Source organism: Hyperoodon ampullatus (assembly GCF_949752795.1).
Source record: "Hyperoodon ampullatus genome assembly, chromosome: 18".
NCBI lineage: Eukaryota > Metazoa > Chordata > Mammalia > Artiodactyla > Ziphiidae > Hyperoodon > Hyperoodon ampullatus.
In genome coordinates, this window is record NC_136931.1 from 60,334,235 (window position 1) to 60,353,707 (window position 19,473).

Below are 19,473 nucleotides of genomic sequence, written 5' to 3' on the forward strand. Positions count from 1 at the left end.
TGTTGGTGGTGAAGAGACAGCAGCCTAGTAGCTGAGTGAGGAAGGGGTAAGCCATTGTAGGGAAAAACAAACAAACAAACCTCACCTGTTTGGCTTGCAGAGGTTTTCCTTCTAAACTCTTTTGTGTGTGTGTGTGTGTGGTACGCGGGCCTCTCACTGTCGTGGCCTCTCCTGTTGCGGAGCACAGGCTGCGGACGCGCAGGCTCAGCGGCCATGGCTCACGGGCCCAGCCACTCCGCGGCATGTGGGATCTTCCCGAACCGGGGCACAAACCTGTGTCCCCTGCATCGGCAGGCGGACTCGCAACCACTGCGCCACCAGGGAAGCCCCTTCTAAACTCTTTTCTCAAAGGTTTACAGAGAAAATGAGGCTCCTTTCACATGCGATTTTTTTTTTCACATGCGATCTTAAACTGACTTTACTTTTGTGTTAGGGCTCAAGCTAAGCTGCAAGCTTAGCTTGACTCCAAAATATGGTGGCTCAACATAAGAATTTATTTCCTAGACACTGAGTGCCAGCACCTTGAGCTCATTCTTCCCAGCTTCCAGAACTGTGAGAAAAAATTTTCTGTTGTTTATAACTTAACCAGTCTGTGGTATTTTGTTACAGCAGCCCAAATGGACTAAGACACCTGACATGGGTTTGGGCAAAAAAAAGAGACACACACACACACACACACACACACACACACACGATCACCTGAACTAAAATTAGGATTGGTATTCAGGGCAAACCAGTTTCAGTACTCTTTGAGTTGGTAGCTCAAGTTTCCTTAGATTTTTGCCTGGTAATTCTGGGCTGTTTTTTTCAGATCTTTGATAAAGATTTTTTGGTGTACGTTTTATGTTTTAAATGTGTTTTTATTGCAAGGGTTACTCTGGCTTATCTTCTCCTGAAATCCTGGTTTGTTTTTTTCCTAATTTCTTAAGATCAGTATTAAGACTGTGTATGTGTGTGTCTTTTTTAAATTAGGAAGGTATTTAAATATATAAAATATGGGAAATGGGTGCTTAAAAACTGTTAGAAGGGTTACAGGAGCTGGCTCTCCAGAAATGCCTTCCAGAACGTGGCAACACTGAATCTTTGGAAGATGTGCTACCTCAGCCACAGCCAAGATGTAGAGATGCAGGAGCTGCCACTAGGACCACAACCTTCAAGTGCACACTGCCTTAGCTATGATCTGGGATCAGAAAGTAAGGCGATGAAACCACCACCACTGCTGCCACACGTACTTTGAAACTGGAGTGAAGAGGCCAGCAACCACCTTTTGATAGCCAAAGCAGCAGAAAATGTTGCTTCTATCATCTGAATATCACACAAGTGCACCTAAAGGGTGGAAACTTAGTTCCCTTCAGAGTCCTCAGTGCCAGGAGCTGGAAAATTACTTTCCCCAGTCTAAGTAGAGGAAGGCCAACTAGGAGGTGGGAATGGATACTGAATGCCAGTTGACAAAACTAACTACAGTCACTGTACTTTCAATTGCTAGAATTTCTATTTAGTTCTTTGTCAGTGTCCTTTGCTTGGTTTGTTTTCCTTTCAGCAGTTTTTTGTTTCTTCCTTGATCTCTTGATGCATTTTAAGCCATACTTACGTTCTCTCTCAATATATGCTGTTATCTTGTTCTTGCTCCTGGTTTGGGCTTGTACACTGCTCCTTGGCCAGGGGCACCCAACCTCATCCTGCGTGCTGCTCTGATGAGGTTGTGTCTGGTCCTTGCAGCCAGGGGGGCAGCTCTTCCAGATCAGAGCCCACCTAGTATCCCATCAATGTTTCAGGCATGCATTGCTGATTGGCTGGATCCTTCCTGCTAAAGCAGGAACTCTGGGGATTTTGGAGAACAGGAACTGCTTAGTCACATTTGGGAGCTGTATGGAACACTTACTTTTTTCATAAGTATTATTTTCAGTTTAAAACTATTTCTACTAAAGAGGGGCTTCCCTGGTGGCGCAGTGGTTGAGAGTCCGCCTGCCGATGCAGGGGACACGGGTTCGTGCCCCGGTCCGGGAAGATCCCACATGCCGCGGAGCGGCTGGGCCCGTGAGCCATGGCTGCTAAGTCTGCGCGTCCGGAGCCTGTGCTCCGCAACGGGAGAGGCCACAGCAGTGAGAGGCCCGCGTACCGCAAAAAACAAACAAACAAACAAACAAAAACTATTTCTACTAAAGAAGCTCTAACTGACACCAGGGACTAAAGCATCTCTGCTTTTTCATTATTTTTCAGATCAGGTATCCCAATGGGAGAAAATGGAAAAATTTATAAACAAAGATCCTGAGAACCCCAGTTTCCAAGATGACTGGGAATGTGAAGGCACATTTGAAACATATCACAGAAATGAGGAAGGAAGTTCCAGTCAAGTCATAATCACTCATGAAGAAATACCTGCTTTGAGACAGCAAACATCCCATAACCTGCTTCATAACATTCCACCTGGAAGTAGACCCTATGTGTGTAATGAATGTAGAAAAGGTTTTTGGCAGAAGAAATGTCTTCTTAGTCATCAGAAAATTCATACTGGTGAGAAATCTTATGAATGTCAGCAATGTGGGAAGGCTTTCCATCGCCGTTCCTATCTTCCTCAACATCAGAAAACTCATAGTGGGGAAAGACCCTATGAATGTACAGAATGTGGAAAGGCCTTTGGTTCTGTCTCACTCTTTACCAGACATCAGAGAATTCATACTGGTGAGAAACCCTATGAATGTAAGGATTGTGGAAAAACCTTTGTTCGGCTCTCACAACTTAAAGTACATCACAGAACTCATACTGGTGAAAAACCCTATCAATGTACTGAATGTGGAAAAGCTTTCAGTTACTTATCACTGATTATTAAACATCAGAGAATTCATACTGGAGAAAAGCCCTATGTCTGTAAGGAATGTGGAAAGGCCTTTAGAGGTATCACACAACTTAATGAACATCAAAGAATCCATACTGGTGAGAAGCCATATAAATGTAATGAATGTGGAAAGGCCTTTGGCCATCGTTCATATCTTCCTCAACATCAGAGGATCCATACTGGTAAGAAACCTTACAAATGTAAGGTTTGTGGGAAAGCCTTTAGGCAGGGCTCACAGCTTAACCACCACCAAAGAATTCATACTGGTGAGAAACCCTATAAATGTAATGAATGTGGGAAGGCCTTTAGGCAGGGCTCACAGCTTAAACAACACCAGATAATTCACACCGGTGAGAAGCCTTATGAATGCAAGGAATGTGGGAAAGCCTTTAGTCAGTGCTCACAACTTACTCGACATAAGAAAATTCATTCCTAATGTATGTAAGAAATGTGGGAAGCCTTCGGGCACTCTCATCTTCCTCAACTTTAAGGAATTCATGCTATGGAAAATCCCTATAAATAAGTGAAGCAAAGACTTCACTGGTCTCATCCCTCAAGGAACATCAGGTAATTATGTACAACCTTGTGAAATGTGGAAACGCTTTTTGGTTCAACTCATGTTACATTTATCACCATCACATTCAACATTAAAGACCATATTAATATGATAATGTAGCAAAGCTTCCCAACACTACCTGTCAATCATTAGTAACTGGAAAATTCATCCTGGCTAGCAACCACCAAAGTAGAGAAATTTTGGAAACCCTTTAGTTTAAGCTAATTCTAACTTACATAAAAGAAAGCAAAAGAGAAAGTAATCCTGTGAATGTCAGGTATGTGGGAAGTTCTTTAGCCATAAGTCTCTTTTAATCAGAAAATTCATATTTGAAGAATGTAAGTTAAAAAAAAATCCCCGGGCTTCCCTGGTGGCGCAGTGGTTGAGAGTCCGCCTGCCGATGCAGGGGACACGGGTTCATGCCCCGGTCCAGGAAGATCCCACATGCCACAGAGCGGCTGGACCTGTGAGCCATGGCCGCTGAGCCTGCGCGTCCAGAGCCTGTGCTCCACAATGGGAGAGGCCACAACAGTGAGAGGCCTGCGTACCGCAAAAAAAAAAAAAAAACCCCATTCATCGTTTATTGTGCATCAGAAAATACACAGTGAATAAAACACCACACATTTAAAAACAACAGTTAAACATTTAACTATCAAGTTGAGGAAGGTGTGGAGAAGTTTGTAACCAATCATATAGGGCTATAGCTCAGGTAAAAATGTAATAAGTTAGACATTAACAAAATATTTATGTTACATACTACCTAATATTTTCTCCTGTGAAAACAGTGAGAGTACGATGAAGTGAATGAGCAGTATAAAACAAAACCCATGGGATGTGACCATATCTATACTCAAAGTTACTTTAAATGCATTTATAGATAAGAAAACTACAAACAATGTAAATAATAAGTGAACCAGAGACCTCGAGAAGGTAGAAAATGAACATAACTCACCAACAGACAGAATTAAGAAAAAAATTAATTGAAATTTAAACAGAGAAGTAGGTTTTATTAACCTTGAAGCCTTTTCTTTAAAAAGAAAATATAAGCACTTATAAATTTCGTAAAAGTATGCTACAGTATTGTTAAAAATGAGGATGTCAACAAGCAAACAAAAAAAAGGATGTAATAACACACATAAAGAGTATTCAAAAATAAGGTTGCATGCTTTACATTTTTGATACCAATAAATTTCAAATTTAGATATACTTCACTTCCTATAAAGAAAAAACTAAGTTTTCCAGAGTTGACTGAATATTAGAAAAGGACAGATTTTATAGGGAATCCACTTAAGTGTTTTTTTTAACTGTAGTATTATCAGTTGCTAAGAGCAAAGATTTACCAAACTATAAGTGTATAGAAAATAATCTATGATACAAATTTCCAAGTTTGAAAACATGCAGATTTCATCAGCTCCTTTTCTGAATCTTGAATAATTTCAATATATAAACAGAAACCAAGATTTGCAGATGTCCTCAACCTCCCAAATTACAAAAAAAATGTTGAGTACCTATGAAAGCCAGGTAATTTTCTACATGTTAATTGTGAATTTAAATTTAAAAAGTCATAAGAACTAGCATATTAATACATCTTAGTTTTTTCTCTTTAAAATGGAAATATTTTTAAACCAGTAATATATTCATTAGTATTTTTTAAACTAGAAGATTATTTTTCAGGAATTTAGTAGAACGTATCTATTTCCAAGTTTGATTATCCTTCCACAGTTTACACAGATTAACTAAAAGGAAAATATTTTAAAATTACTTAATCCTTGCATTGAAGAATGGTATGATGACATAGGTAGAATCAGAATGTGATCCTTAAAAATAATTATTAACCACAAAAAATAAGAACTTAGAATCACCTGAACATATGCATTTTCTTTAGAAAATGTGGAATGTCTTCTTTTACTCAGCCTTCTTTAAAATGGAAATTTAAAAAAATGAGTAGAAAGCTACATTTCTCAATTTTTACATAACTTATACAAATGTTTGTAAAGGCTGTCCTTGGAAGAGAATTGAACAAAACTTTAGCTAAGCAAGTTTAACCTATGTCTCAAGAAGACCAGTCCTAACTATGTCTTCTTCTATATCCAAATGACAACATTACTTTTGAGGTTTCCTTCAGTCAAGTATAAAAAGGAAAATTTCATAATATCAGTGTTTTGCTTTTTTTTTTTTTTTTTTTTGCGGTACGCGGGCCTCTCACTGTTGTGGCCTCTCCCGTTGCGGAGCACAGGCTCTGGACGCGCAGGCTCAGCGGCCGTGGCTCACGGGCCCAGCCGCTCCGTGGCATGTGGGATCTTCCCGGACTGGGGCACAAACCCGTGTCCCCTGCATTGACAGGCGGACTCTCAACCACTGCGCCACCAGGGAAGCCCTTTTGCTTTATCTTTAAAGTTTGTATTTAAGCACCTCTGAAATCTTTAAGCATGAATCTTGAAATAACTGCTTGCAGTCCTTAAATGTATTATTTTGTTTTTGTTTTGTAGGAAATAATGTTAATAGTCCTTGAAATATATGCTTCTTGAATTCTTCTGTTACATCGTGAACGACATCAATATAATTTTTCTTCTTTTTGCTTTAGTCTTCCAACCATATATATCCTGTGAAAATTTCTAAACAGAGAGAAGGCAATATTCTCTATTTCGAACTTTTGTTAGGTTTTAGGATAAATAATTGACAAGATCAGAATGAAGTCATTACAGCAATCAGTTATTACGGTTTCAGTTATTCTTGATCTGTGACAACTGTTCTTCACTATACCAACAGAATGTTTAAGTGGCTATAATAAAATCAGCCAATTGCATATATAATCTTGTATAATTATGTGAAAGATACTTCTAATACACTGACATTATTCCTTCCAAGTATATTTTTATATTAACATATACCTTGACATGCCTACAAACAATATCCTTTCCAACATTTATTCCATATCATAATGTTGGTATGTGGACATTCCTTTTATTTTATGTATGCTAATATGTGTGGTGGTATCTCACTGTGGTTTTAATCTGCATTTCCCTAATGACTAACATTGAACATGTTTTCATGTACTTATTTGCCATCAGTTAATCTTTAATGAAATATCTGTTCAAATCTGTGGCCCATGTAAAGTTGGTTTGTTTGCTTTCTTTTGAGCTTTGAGTGCTCTTTATAGATTCCAGATCAAATCCCTTTTCACATGTGTGAAATGCAAATTTTTTCTAGGCTGTTATCTTCTCATCTTAGGAGTATGTTCTGAGGAGTAGCAATTCTTAATTTTTGATGAGGTCATTATTTATCATTTTTATCTTTTATGAATTGTGTTTTTGGTGTCATATCAAAAGAAACCTTTGCCTAACCTAAAGTCACAAGTATTTTCTCCTAAAAGTTTTGTAGTTTTAGGTTTTACATTTAGCTCCATCATATTTTTGAGTCAATTTTTGTATACGCTGCAAGAGATGGATCAAAGTTGGTTGGTTGTTTTTTTTTTTGCATATAGATATCCAGTTGTTCCAGCATCAATTGATAAAACACTTTCCATTCTACACTGGACTGCCTTTGCTTCTTTTTCAAAAAAAATCAATTGACCATATGTGTACAGGTTTATTTCTGGACTCTAGTTTGTTCCATTAACCTTTTTCTGTCTTTATGCCAATACTCTCTTGATGACTGTAGCTTTATGAGTCCTGAAGTCAGGTAATGTAAGCCCTCCGACTTTACTCTTTTTCAAAATTGCTTTGGGACTTCCCTGGTGGTGCAGTGGTTAAGAATCCGCCTGCCAATGCAGGGGACACAGGTTTGATCCCTGATCTGGGAAGATCCCACATGCCGCAGAGCATCTAAGCCTGTGTGCCACAACTACTGAAGCCTGTGGACCCTAGAGCCCGCATGCCACAATTACTGAGACCACGCACCACAACTACTGAAGCCCGTGCGCCACAACAAGAAAAGCCACCACAATGAGAAGCCCACGCACTGCAACAAAGAGTAGCCCCTGCTCGCTGCAACTAGAGAAAGCCCACACACAGCAATGAAGACCCAATGCAGCCAAAAAATAAATTAAAAAAAAAACACTTAAAATAAAAACTGCTTTGACTATTCAACTTTTGCATTTCCATATAAATGGTCGAATCAGATTGTTGATTTCTATTAAAAAGGCTACAGGGATTTTGACTGAGATGTTGTTAAATTTACAAATGAATTCTGGGAGAACTGATGTTTTAACAATATTGGGATTTCCAATGCATAAACATATCTCTGTATTTCTTCAACATTTCTCTCAACTGTGTTTTGTAGTCTTTAGTGTACAGGTCTTTTACGTATTTCATTTTTTGGTGCTATTTTAATAAGTATTTTAATTTCAATTTCTGATTTTTAATGCTAGTATATAGAAACGTAATTGTTTGTTTTTTGTTTTTTGGTTTTTTTTTTTTGCCGTACGCGGGCCTCTCACTGTTGTGGCCTCTCCCGTTGCGGAGCACAGGCTCTGGATGCGCAGGCTCAGCAGCCATGGCTCATGGGCCTAGCCACTCCGCGGCATGTGGGATCTTCCCAGACCAGGGCACAAACCCATGTCCCCTGCATCAGCAGGCGGACTCTCAACCACTGCGCCACCAGGGAAGCCCTGTAATTGGTTTTTATATATTGATCTTATATTCTTCAACCTTGATAAACATTTATTTTTAAAGTAATTTTTTGTATAATACATAGGGCTTTCTATGTAATCATGTCACTCACAAATACAGTTTTACTGCTTTCTTTCCAGTCTGCCTTTTGTTTCTTTTTCTTGCCTTATTGCACTGGTTAAAACCTCCAGGACAATCTTTAATACAAGCAGTGAGAACAAAATTCCTTGTCTTTTTCTTGATCTTAGAAGAAAAGCATCCATAAATGATGTCTGCTGTAGGTTTTTTGCAGATAGATGTCTTAGTCAGCTTGGACTCACTAAAACAAAATACCATGACTGGGTGGCTTACATTTATTTCTCATAGTTCTGGAGTCTGGGAAGTCCAAGATCAAGGTGCCAGCAGATCTGGTGTCAGGTGAGCTAGGTGTCTAAATTCATCTCTTCCCATAGCAGGCCTTGGAACTACAACACAGGACTTTCTCGTTTCTCTACTACCAACTAATCAATCCTTCTCTGCTATCCATAGAGAATCCAGTTCTTCCACTCCTAAGGCTCTATCACCACAACAAAGACCTTTAGTAGATGAAACTCAAGATCAGAGATGTGCATCTATACACATACATCTCTGATCTTGAGTTTCATCTACTAAGACCCAGTTATACATTTCCAACTTACAGTTCAAGCTATACTTCAATCCCAGTGATTCCTCAATAAATACATCACAAATGTGCTCCATTTCCTTACTTTCTATCAACTTAAACATCACCAAATTTTGAAACTAAAACTATATTCACTCCCACATATCAATTTTGATCCTTCTAATTATAGTTCCTACTTTGCACAAGGTTTTTGGAAACAAGTCTTAATCCCCCCTCCACCAATTCAAATGTAAAATAATTCAAAATTTCTAAACTTTTAAACAAACTCAGAAAAGAATTAGCATAGGCAGACCTGAGAATGCTGTCGTTAGAAAGGCCTGATTGCAAGGTGGGCCCTGACTGGTTTCTAGGAACTTGGAATTCGGGAGGGTTCCTGCCATTCTTAGAACTAATAAAAGTGGCTTACTGTGCCTAAATTATTTGTGCAAACAATGTAGCTTATGCTGAACGCCATCTTCCAAAAGTCTAGAATTCTAGCATGTACTATGCAGAGGGTACCTCGCAACCAGCCTCCAGTGAAATCCCTAGACACTGAGTCTCTAATGTTGTCCAGGAGAAAACATCTCACACTAGTCACCAATTTTGGCTAGAAGAATTAAGCACATCCTGTGTGATTCCACTGGGAGAGGACTCTTGGAAACTTGCACAAGGTTTCCTCCAGACTTTGCCCCATGAGCCTTTTCCCTTTGCTGATTTTGCTTTATATCATTTTGCTAAAATAAATCTTAGCTGTAGTGTCGTAAGGAATTTAATGTTTCCCAAAGAGAGATCTAGTCTTTGCCCTCAGCTCCTGGGAGGTAATCTCTGACACTTTGGAATGTCCTGCCTGATAAAAGTATCTGTTTACTGTAGGGAATATGGACCACACCAGACAGTCAAACAATGTGACTTATGGTGGGGATCTGTATCACAGTATCAGTGTGATCTCCAGAGGGACTAGAGAGTGAGGTGGGCCACATAAGCAGCCCACCATGACTGTGTGACAGAGCCCCAATAAAGAATGGACAACTAGGGTCAGGAGGGCTTCCTTGGCTGGCCATACTCCGAGCATACTGTTATACGTCATTGCTGGGAGGAGTTTACACTGTCCATGACTGCACTGTCAGAGAACAAACAGAAGCTCTGCATCTAGCTAGAACCGTCTTGGACTCTGCCTCATGGGTCTCTTCCCTTGGCTGATTTTAATATGTATCCTTTCACTCTAATAAACTGTAACCAGGAGTATAAAAGCTTTTAGTAAGTTCTGTGAGTCCTTCTAGTGAAGTATCAAACCTGAAGGTGATCCTGGGGACCCCTAAATATGCAACTGGTATCAGAAATGAGGGTGTTTTTATTGGCTATTCCCTAACTTCACAGCCATGAATACAACTATACGCAAAGTCCTGTGACTATGCCTAGTGGATCATTAGGCAGGGTGATCTTGCGGGCCGAAAACACATGGCCAGTTTAAAAAAAACAAAAAAAGTTAGCTATTTACAAAAGCCAAGACATGGAAACAACCTAAACGTCCATCAACAGATGAATGGATAAAGAAGATGTGGTACATATACACAATGGAATATTACTCAGCCATAAAAAAGAATGAAATAATACCATTTGCAGCAACATGGATGGACCTAGAGATTATCATACAAGTGAAGTAGGTCAGAAAGAGAAAGATAAATACCATATGATATCACTTATATGTGGAATCTAAAATATGACACAAATGGGGCTTCCCTGGTGGCGTAGCGGTTGAGAGTCCGCCTGCCGATGCAGGGGACACGGGTTCATGCCCCGGTCTGGGAAGATCCCACATGCCGTGGAGCGGTTAGGCCCGTGAGCCATGGCCGCTGAGGCTGCGCGTCCGGAGCCTGTGCTCCACAACGGGAGAGGCCACAACAGTGAGAGGCCCGCGTACTGCAAAAAAAAAAAAAAAAAATGACACAAATGAACTTATCTATGAAACAGAAACAGACTCACAGACAGAGAACAGACTTGTGGTTGCTGAGGGGGAGTTGGGGAGGGAAGGATTGGGAGTTTGGGGTTAGCAGATGCAAACTATTATATAGAGAATGGATAAACTACAAGAGCCTACATATAGCACAGGGAACTATATTCAATATCCTGGGATAAACCATAATGAAAAGGAATATGAAAAAGAATATATATATATATATATATCACTGAATCACTTTGCTCTACAGCAGAAATTAACACAACATTGTAAGTTGACTATACTTCAATAAAACAAATTTCTTTTAAAAAGTTAAGTGAATAGGGCTTCCCTGGTGGCGCAGTGGTTGGGAGTCTGCCTGCCAATGCAGGGGACACGGGTTCGTGCCCCGGTCCGGGAAGATCCCACGTGCCACGGAGCGGCTGGGCCCATGGGCCATGGCTGCTGGGCCTGCGCGTCCGGAGCCTGTGCTCCGCAGCGGGAGAGGTCACAGCAGTGAGAGGCCCGCGTACCGCAAAAAAAAAAAGAAAAAAAGTTAGTGAATAAATGCTCAACAAATACATCCATTCACACAATCAAACATAGGTCATTTTATAAGAAAGAAACAGCAGTATCAAAGAATAGTATTTTGTAAAACTACAGAGCCTTATATAAGACCAAATGCAAAAAGAAGGATGTGCTGGTGAGAATCAGGATCAGGAATTTCAAAGAACCTTGCCACAGATATAAGGAGGAAAGACACACCTACAGGTGTGTCTGAGGCTGCAGACATTTATACAAGTCAATGTAAGTGCTGGGTGATCACAGAAGATGATCAGTGTCCCGAAAGGAAGTCAAATTAGAGAAGCCTCAATTTCTACATGTGTCTGAAACATCTGAAGGGAGCATCTTTCACATCTTAGAAGTGCTATGCCCTCTAGAACCAGATGGCCTACGATATGCACAGCTTACGCATACTTGGTTCCTCTTAGCCACCTGGCAATGGGAGTCTTATCTCTTCCTTCCCTATTATCCAAGGCAATTTCCCATGCTCCAATAGTGAAATTATATCAGACTTAGAAATAGAGAGGCCTGTGATAATAAGCAGAAAGAAGTGGCCATGTTGTGGTTGCTCAAGTATTTTGACATGGCCACACCGTAATCAGGATAGAGGCCTGATAAAACACCAAAAAAGTTTAGAAGAATATTTGGCAGATGGGATAAAGGAAGCTGCTCATTCCAATTTGTACAATTTATGGAAATTCAGAGCCTCACCAAAGATTCTCAATAGAAACAGAAGACGCACCCACGATCACATGCTGAATCAAGGGCTGGATGTACTTCCCAGCCAGACCATATTCTGATAATTCTCCAGCACCAGAGTTATGCACAAAGCTCTCGGTGAGGGATTCAGGAATCCCCATTCTTCCTTGGAGAAGCCAATGGCCACATCTTTGAATGTCTCTGATCCCTGAAATGACAATTTCTTAAAAGAGCCCAGGTAACAGATTGGAAGCTGGGAGGCATGTCAAGGAAGTAATTCAGGACTCTGTGTCTCAAAAGCAGCTTAGCTAAAGCAATACTGTGAAACACTACCTGTTTCTTAAAAATTTGGTGTAGAAAAATACTTAATGATAAGGAGAAAGTTCAAGATAAACAGGATGAATAAAAAGAATCCAATACTTATCACAGTTGTTTCTAGAATCCTACATATGCATCACATGAGCACACCCTGACTTTGTTGGAAGTCACTCATGATCAACTCTACTTTAACCTAAAGTAGATTCCTTTTAGTGGATCTTCAGGATGAGTATCAGGATAATAGACTTTTTTATGAAAATGAAATAGTCCCTCTTCCTTGAATCTGGGTTGGAGGCTTTAATCAACAGAATATGACAGAAGTGACACTGTGCCAGCTCCAGGCCAAAAGTGTAAGAAGACTTGGCATCTTCTGTTTTGCCCTCGTGGAAGCTCAGGGCAAGAAGTCCAGTTATCACACTGGAAAGGCCATCTGAAAAGGCCAAGGGAAGAGGGACAGGTTCTGAGACCGCATGGAATAAAGCCAAGGAACCCAGCTGGCAGCAAAAATAGAGCCTGAGACAAAGGATTCCAGCTATTCTGGGGTTAAGTATCACATATGTGAATGAAGAGGCCATCTTAGGTGTTCCAGCCCCAGCAGGCATCACTGGGAACAGAAACAAATCATTCCCATCCCACCAAGTTCAAATTCCTCATCCACAGAATCATGGGAAGTAACAAAATGGTTCTTGTTCTAGCAACTGCCTTTTAGGTCGTCTGTTATGTAGCAATAAAAGTTAGAGACAACCTGCCTCTGAAATCTTCAGCAGATATGTTATTACTTCACCCTGCCCACCTCCATCAGGGCCTGCAACAGGTGCAATTAGTCAGGTTTCATCTTAGCTACTTATGGGGAATAAGTGAGGGGATGGACTGAGGTTGCCTAGCTCATGGCTAGTTTCCCTTTCCAATAACCCGAGACTTCACTGAATCCTAACACAACTATGATTCACGGTGATTTCAACCACTATGATTTCCCTGTGCTGTGTCTGTCTGTCCTTTCCAGATACGCCTTGTCTGCACCATCTGTTTGTACCAACAGTACGTAAGGCCATTGAAAGTTACTGTTGAACATGGAATGATCTCTGCACCGTAGTGATAAGCAAAGTTTAGCTGCAACACATAAACTGCTTTCTTCTGTTGTGTTAACTTGATACCCCCATGGGTACCCCCATGGTAGCAGAAATACATTAACACTTTTACCTTTTACCAAATGTTATTTATTTTTAATAGATTCACTGGGGTATACTGTGAAAACCAGAAAACTCATTTTAAAGTATATAAATCAATGGTTTTTAGTAAATTTAGAGTTTGCAACCATTAAATTATTAATACCACTTTGTCATCAAAAATCTATATATCTATGTAAAGAACAGCAGTTCATAAACTTACACATACAAAGAGACAATGTAAAAGAGAACTGTGAATATAAAAACATCAAATATTTTCATTTTTTTTGAAATATGAAAAGTGGTTCTGAGTTGTATAATTACAGATGACACTTATTTCCTAACCCTCAACAATAACCACACAACACACAAAAAAAATGACCATTAAAAGTGTGCTATGGATGCACTTATTATCCCAGTAGAAAAAAATAAAAAGTTTTTCTTTTCTCATTTAAATGTGGGGTTTAAGAAATCTTCATTATGAGTGAGTGACTGCCCCATTTTTAGAGATTTTTGTTTAATGTAAATGTACACCAAAAGGGTCACAAAACATTAAGTGTACGTGAGTTTTCACAATACACCCACGTAAGTAGAACCCTGATCAAGAAATAGAGCAGCACCAGTACCTGCGAGTTTCCTTGTATCCCCCTTCTAGACACTAGCACCTCTCATTATCCTGAGTCCTATCGCCATCGATTAGACAAACTATACTATTTTAATGAACAACTTTTCTTGATACTCTTAAGATCCAGTATTTTTTCCATAACTATTACATCTTCTAAAGTATCACAAAAGGCATGTATAAGAATATTCATAGTTTTATTCATAATAGCCCCCAAATCCAGAAACATTCCAAATGTTTATCAACAGGAATACACATAAACAGAGTGTAGTATATTAACACAACAGAATACTACTCAGTAAAAACTAAACTAATAGACATCATCAAGGAATCTCAAAAAACAGACGCTGAATGAATGAAGCCAGACACACACAAACATACACACTGCTTGGTTCCATTTATATGAAGTTAAAAGAAAGAAAAAAAGTGGGGGGGCGCGCAAACAAATCTACTGCCATAAAAACAAGAAAGCGATTTCCTCTGAGAGTGAGGGTAGGAAAACAGGCGTGAAGGAACTTTCAGGAGTGATGGAAATCTATCTTGATTTTAGTGGCGGTTACAGGGCTATACTCAATAGTGAAACTGCACAGTTAATACCTGTGTTTTATTATTTGTAAGTTGTATTTCGATTAAAACAATAACTTACAAAAATATCAAGAGAGTAAGAGTAGCATGGAATGAAAGGGATAAGGTGTATTGGTTAAAAAAGCCTTAGGCATAAATATTTCATGTGGTCAAAATAAAACGCAGAAAGAAACAAGAATAAAATGGTAAAAAAAAATTTTTTCTGTATGGTATGTGTGTATATGTATGTATATACATATATATTTATATATATAAAAGACTGTTGAAATATTTTTATAGTTTTCTCTTTAAATACAATTTAGTAACTGCATGAATAATATGACTCAATAGCATATGTAGAGAAAATACTGCTTCTTTTCCTAAAAGAAAGGAAATAGGAGTTTCCTCTTTGAGAAGAAAAAAATCTGTCTTACAAAATAAAAATGGCTTGCTATCAACATTCAGAGGGGAAAGAATCAAATCTGCTTGTACCACATAGAAATTCAGAGCACATGAAACCACCTTGCACAGAGCCCTCCTCCAGGAAAGAGAGCTAGCTTGCCAATCTTCTTTGGGGCTTACTGTCTTGCTCCTCATTTACACAAAGCTGATAAGGTATTTCCACAGATGAAGCCTGTCTCCTGCTTCAGCTATCAACCTCAAACAGGATCCCACAATCCCACGCTTCATCTTTTATAGTGCCGTAATAAATGTCCTCATCCTGATAAAGTGGACCTCCGTGCTCAAGATACCAATCACATTCCTATCTCCTAAATTTTTCAAAGGCAGGCTATGCCATTACCAGGACTGAAACAACCAAAAGTATTTTCTACCTTACTTCCTCTCAATCCCAAGGCTGAGAAGAAGGTCAAAGACGACTGAGAATTCACTTCTACTTCAAGAAGACCAAGAGTCTCTAGGAAACATATTTTTGACCCCAAAGGTGTTTAGAAGAAGACTGGTCACAGTAGACATTCAGACTAATTCACTGAATGAAAAATGAACATTTAAAGTAGAGGAAAGGGACACTGAGAAAGGGGACACTTAGAGTCTCATCTCCTGCTGGAATGAAAGGGCCTGGACCTTGCCTCTGTGTCAGCCTCTATTGCCCAAGCAAGTTTCATGAGGCCCGTTAAAGAGAAACACCACAGGCCCAAAATGGCGTCACTTGTGCTAAAGCCCAAAATACCAAACCTAGACCTAACACCTAACTTAATTAGTTTCAGTCTTTCCCAAAAAACCGTAATCTTTCTCTTTTTTTTTGGCTGCATTGGGTCTTAGTTGGGGCACATGGGATCTTTCATTGCAGCATGCGGGCGTTCGGGCTTAACTGCCCCACAGCGTGTGGAATCTTAGTTCCCTGACCAGGGCTTGAACCAGCATCCCCTGCATTGGAAGGCAGATTCTTAACCAGTGGACTGCCAGGGAAGTCCCCCCAAAAACGTAATCTTAATCAACCAGTTTGGAATTTTCTGGTCATCACCAATGAGGTAATGTCACACAAGTTCCTCCCCCACAGAAAAGGCAATCTGCATGGTAAAACATTTGTATTTCCTTCCCCACCAAAAGATCTTGGCCCAAAACAAACAATCAATCAATCCTTCTTTCTTCTGTTTCTCTCTCTCTCTCTCTCTTTCTTGGCTAACGACTTCCTTGCCCCACCCTCCTTTCTCTAAAAGCCTTCCATTTTATACCACTCCCTAGAGTGCCCTTCTAGTTGTTTGATGGGATGCAGCCCGATTCATGAATTGTTGAATAAAGCCGATTAAAACTTACTAGGTCGGGTGGGAGGGAGGGAGACACAAGAGGGAAGAGATATGGGGCTATATGTATAACTGATTCACTTTGTTATAAAGCAGAAACTAACACACCATTGTAAAGCAATTATATTCCGATAAAGATGTTAAAAAAAGAAAAAAACTTACTAGGTTGAATTTTGTTTTATAACAGGAGAGGCTGGATGTTTCCAGAACTTAAGAAACATGATGTTGCAGTTAACTGAGATAAAACAAAACCTTACTTGTAATGTCCACTTTGGTGGGTCTCTCGCAGAGGAAGCACGGAGTACTGGTGAGACAGGAGGGAAAGGGCAGGACACAGCCGCTGGATAAACGAAGAAGTGGTGCAGCTGCGAGGACAGATAAAACCAGCTGGAACCGGCTGAAGCCAAGGTGGATTCCACAACAGTCCTGTCATTAACCATTAGCCCATTACACCTTCGTTATACTACTAAAAAATCACTCCCCCTAATGCCATGACAGTTCCAAGGCAGACCATAAAAGGCCAAAAAGTGGGCAGTGGCCCAATTCCTGGGAAATCTCCACTTTTCCCCAAAATCACGAGACTATTCCTCCCACTCATCAGCATATAAAATTATTCAGTCTGTAAAAAACAACCACCCCATGCCCTGGGGCCCGCTCTCACTTTCCAAGGTGGTAAGCATTCTGCCTTCCCAGTGTGTGACTCTCTGAATAATCTCACGTTCTCTTTTCTTTGGCTCACTGTTTATTCTTTCCTGCAGGAAGCCAAGGACCCTCGCTTGGTGGTCAGGCCCAAGAACCAAGAACTCCTGCGGGTCCCAGGACGTGACATTTCCTTCCCTCTCCCGCAAGACCGGGAATGCTGAGCGGACCTACTTCTACCCATTTCTGAACTCCAAGGAAGATCTCACTGTCAAAATACAGCTTTGTTTAGTGAGCAGTGCTGGTTCCCAAGTATGTAACGGGCCTTTTTCAATAATGCCTCAGTCGCCTACTCGGGGATGGAATTAATAAAAGTTAATACAAATAACGATAATGACTTTAATAATACTCTCCGTACGCATGCATACACATACACATACACACATACACACACACACAGTTTTTTTCATAAAAATCAACATACTGATAACGCCCGCACTACTCTCGACTCTCCCACTCGGGCGGCCTCCCAACCCACAGACCCGGACGCCCGGTCAGCCCGGCGCCCAGCTCCCGGGCCACCCCTCCCTGGAGCGGTTCCGAGCCGCGGCCGCCCCGCCCCATGCGACCCTACCCTGAGACCGCCCCGCCGGCCTGCGTAGCAAGAGAAAAACGGTCCAAGAATGGAGGAGCTTCCATGAACGCAAGCGAAGCGCCTCAAACGCCTCAGCGACGAGAGGTGCGCGTCTCCCGACGCCGCCCGCGCGCCGCGGCGGCTCCTGGCAGTGGGCGAAGCCTCCGTGTGCGTAAGCATGCGCAGTCTCACCTCCGCGCTCCAGGAGACAAGAATGCAGTGGGATCCTGGCCCCCTAGGGGGCGGAATTTCCGGGCCTCCGCGCACTAGGTCTCTGAAGGAGTGAAGGCATCCGCGAGTGACAGACACGCATGCACGCCGTCGTCCCTGGGGGCGTGGCTTTGTGCCCGCGGGGCCGGATGAGGGAAGACTGCGCAGGCGCATAGAGTACGTTGGTGCAGATTCCTGGAGGGGCGGAAGCGTTTTGCGTTACCTGGTACGGCTTCCCGGGCCGTGGAGGGGGAGGGGCCTTTTGAGAGTGCCGGGTGGAAGTGGTCGCTGGAGACACGTGGGTCAGTGTGTCATCATGTATATGTCTGGCGGACTTCTCCTGCAAAGTTGTTTCTCCCTGTGGTATGAGATTTGCCTCACGCAACTCTGTGGGTGTTTTGTTGACTTTTCTGAGCTCTAGAAAGTCTGTGTGACTTTTTGCTAATCGTTTAATTTTTCAGAGTTTCGGTTTGCTCATGTGTAAAATGGTGTGACCAAACCAGGTTTGTTTGCCTGGTGCAGAGACACTGGCTGAGGTTGAAAGCCAGCAGGACCCTGTGGGGCCTTACCTGGTACAAAAGCCCCTCCGTAGAAATAAATGCTTTAATTTCCTAGGCCGTCCCAGAATCCCAAGGAGCAGGCACAGTTACTTATTAGAGAACGGAGGGAATACAGAAACAAAGGAAAAGCAGTCAAGCAAGAGTTATATTTTGTAATAACCTATAAGGGAAAGGAATTTGAAAATGTATAAATAAAACTGAATCACTGTGCTGTATACCTGAAACTGTTACTGAGCCCAACCTCGTTCTGCTCACTGCCCAACACGGGAGAGGAGTTGTGGGAACAGGGAATGATTTTAATCGGAAAGCTAGCAGACTGAGAAGATAGCAGACTAGCGCCTCAAAAAAAACCCATCCTCCCTCCGTCCGAATTCGGGCTTCTTTTATACAGAAGGGGAGGAAGGGCCCACTGTGGCACCAACCAAGGGCTGAGCAGGACCACTAACAGGTCAGTGGTTGATAGTTGCTAACATTCGCTTGCTGGGGGGAGGGGCCCACTGCTGCACTGACCAATGGCTGAGCGGGGCTGCTATAGCTCTTGTCTGACCCACTGCTATTACAAAACTAACACGATATTGTAAATCAAGGATACTTTAATTTAAAAAAAATCAAGATACTATTAACTCGTCTACTGGCCTTTTTCTAATTTGACCAGCTTTCCCACTCATGTACTTTTTTTTGTTTCAGGATCCAATCCACATTGCATTTATTATATTGTCAGGTTTTCTTAGTTTCCCCCAATTTTATGACAACGCCTTAGTTATTCTTTGTCTTTCAAGACCTTGAAACTTTTTGAGGATCCTAGGCCACTTATTTTATAGAATGACCTTCAACTTGGGTATGGTTGATGTTTTTTCATGATTATATTGAAGTTTTCAGTTTGGAAATGAAGACCACAGAAGTGATGTGCCCTCCTAAGTGCATCTTATCACAGACTACACCATGTCAGCTGGGGGCTGTTACTTTGATAACACGGTTGAGGTGATGTCTGACAAGTTTCTCCATCGTAAAATTATTTTAGTCCTTGTAATTAGTAAGCATCCTGAGAGGAGGTACTCTGAGACTGCAGCAAATATCCTGTTTCTCAACATATTTTCGCCCATTAATTTAATCATCCATTCTCATCTGCAACAGTGATTACTGTTATGCTTACCTA